The sequence below is a fragment of the Canis lupus genome, chromosome 5 (assembly GCF_011100685.1).
Source record: "Canis lupus familiaris isolate Mischka breed German Shepherd chromosome 5, alternate assembly UU_Cfam_GSD_1.0, whole genome shotgun sequence".
NCBI lineage: Eukaryota > Metazoa > Chordata > Mammalia > Carnivora > Canidae > Canis > Canis lupus.
The window spans coordinates 54727038-54729198 of NC_049226.1; positions in this window are offsets into that span (position 1 = coordinate 54727038).

Genomic DNA, 2161 nt, shown 5'->3' on the forward strand with positions numbered 1-2161 from the left:
ATGGGCAATATGGCCACTTGCCACTGCCAGGCTTTATAGTCTCTGTCTTCCTCCATCCATCACCACCAACACCATCTACCAGCTTGGGTTCTAAGTTTAAAATGTCCCAGGGACAATCAGTTGAGTGAGGCATGCACCCCAGACCAATCAGCTATAGCAAGGCAGGCAGCCAGTCTGACTAATAGTGTCTAGTGCAAATGGTGCTACACTCATTTTAGTGCTGCTCTTATTTTTTAGTTGGGGTCATGTGCCCCTTGGAGAATTTGATCAAAGGTGAAGACTTGCCTAGTAAAATATACATCTTCCCCAAATTCTACATACAATTTCAAGAGATTTATAAGCACCTAACTGGCTCAAGTTAGTAGAACATATGATCTTGGGTTGTGAGCTCGAGCCCCACGTTGGGTGTAGACTTTATTTAAATAAATAAAACTTAAAAGAGAGAGAGATTTGTAAACCTTATAAAGCTCTATCTATGGGCTTCACATTAAGAACGGCTGCCTTGGCATAAAGTCCTTTGGTTTCCTGGCATGACCTGGTGTCACCCCTCTGCTTTACCCCCTGCCCCAGCACCTAGTCTCTGCCTCATATGCACAGGGTTGCTTCACATTTCACTTTGTACCTCTTTCATCCTCACACTATACTTTCAGTTTATTCTGCAAAACTCAGCTTATAGGTCATCTCCTCCAGGAAAACATCCCCGCTTCTAGTCTATTCAAGCTGAGTGTCTAGATTCAAATTGCCTCTCGATACCCCTCAGACATCATTACACATAATTCCTAGTAAGTTTGAAAAAAATCTGGCCACTTTCCAGATAGGAACAGACACATAAAACAGAGACTTTATGAAGAGCAATTCTTGACCATGTCTCAGTAGATACTATTGTGGTCTGGGTGCAATGGGGCAAATCCAGCCTGCTTCCTGTTTTTGTACTGTGAACTAAGTCTCTGAACAGCCTGTGAACAAAGGCTGAACCTTCGTAAATGGTTGGGGGAAAAAAACCCAAAGAATAAAATTTGTGACATATGAAAATTATGTGAAGTTCAAAAGCCAGTGTCTAGAAAATAAAGTTTTATTGGACGCGGCCAGCCTCATTCATTTCCATATTGTTCATAGCTGCTTTTGCACTACAACGGCAGGCTTGAGTAGCTGTGGCAGAAACCATATGGCCCCAGAGCCTAAGACATTCACCTTCTGGACCTTTGCAGAAAATGTTTGCTGACCTCTATTCTAGACAGTCCAAACAACCACCATATTTCCCTGATGGTAAGATATCATCAATCATATGACACCATTAGCTATGTACCATCAAGAAAGAAAAGAGGCTGCTAATTAGATCTTTATGAGGAATCCCAATCAGAGACGTTAACATTTGTGGGGCAGCAGGGGGAATGCCTCTTTGGAATTCATTAAATAAATTCTTGAATGCTTACTATGTGCCAAATAATATGCTTGTGTTTTACATTCATTCTCCTAATTAATAATTCTTAATTATTATTATTCCTTATCCCTAACAAAACATTTCCCAAGATGAAATAACTTCTGTAAGTTATAGTAGAGGAGAGTTCAGAGAGATTAAGGAAGTCACCCAAGGCAGAGCCGGCTGGCTCAACGCCTCTTTTCCACTCCACCAGGCTGCACTCTAACCCAATGCCTGCCCAGATCCTCCATCCCATCCCCCTGTACTCTACACTTTAGCCATAGTCAAGAAGGAACTGGAGGCTCTCCTGGTGAAGAGCCTTTGCAAATGCTGTTCCTGCTGTTGACACACGCCCCTGCCTTTCTCATCCTTCCCATCCTAGCCAACACCGCTTTCCTGAGGAAGACTTCCCAGAATGGATGAGTGCCCTGTTTTTGGATCCTCCCCGCCCCCACTGACAGAGTAGCAGCTTATCTATTTCACCATGACTCAGGTCACATTTCTCAGAGACAGGAACTTTTCATCCCTGCAGCCCAGTACCTAGCACAGCGCTTCATGCAGAGTAGAAATCCAGTGCATGTGGACTGTGTGAGCAAGTGAGGCAGCCAAGGGCCTAGGGGTTGGGCCCAGAGACAAGGGGCACAGCAGAGAACATCTCAGCCTGCGGGCTGAGGACTTGGTCTCTTCTCGACAGCAGAGGCCACCTGGCATCCTCCACTTCTCCACCATGAAACTCCATAT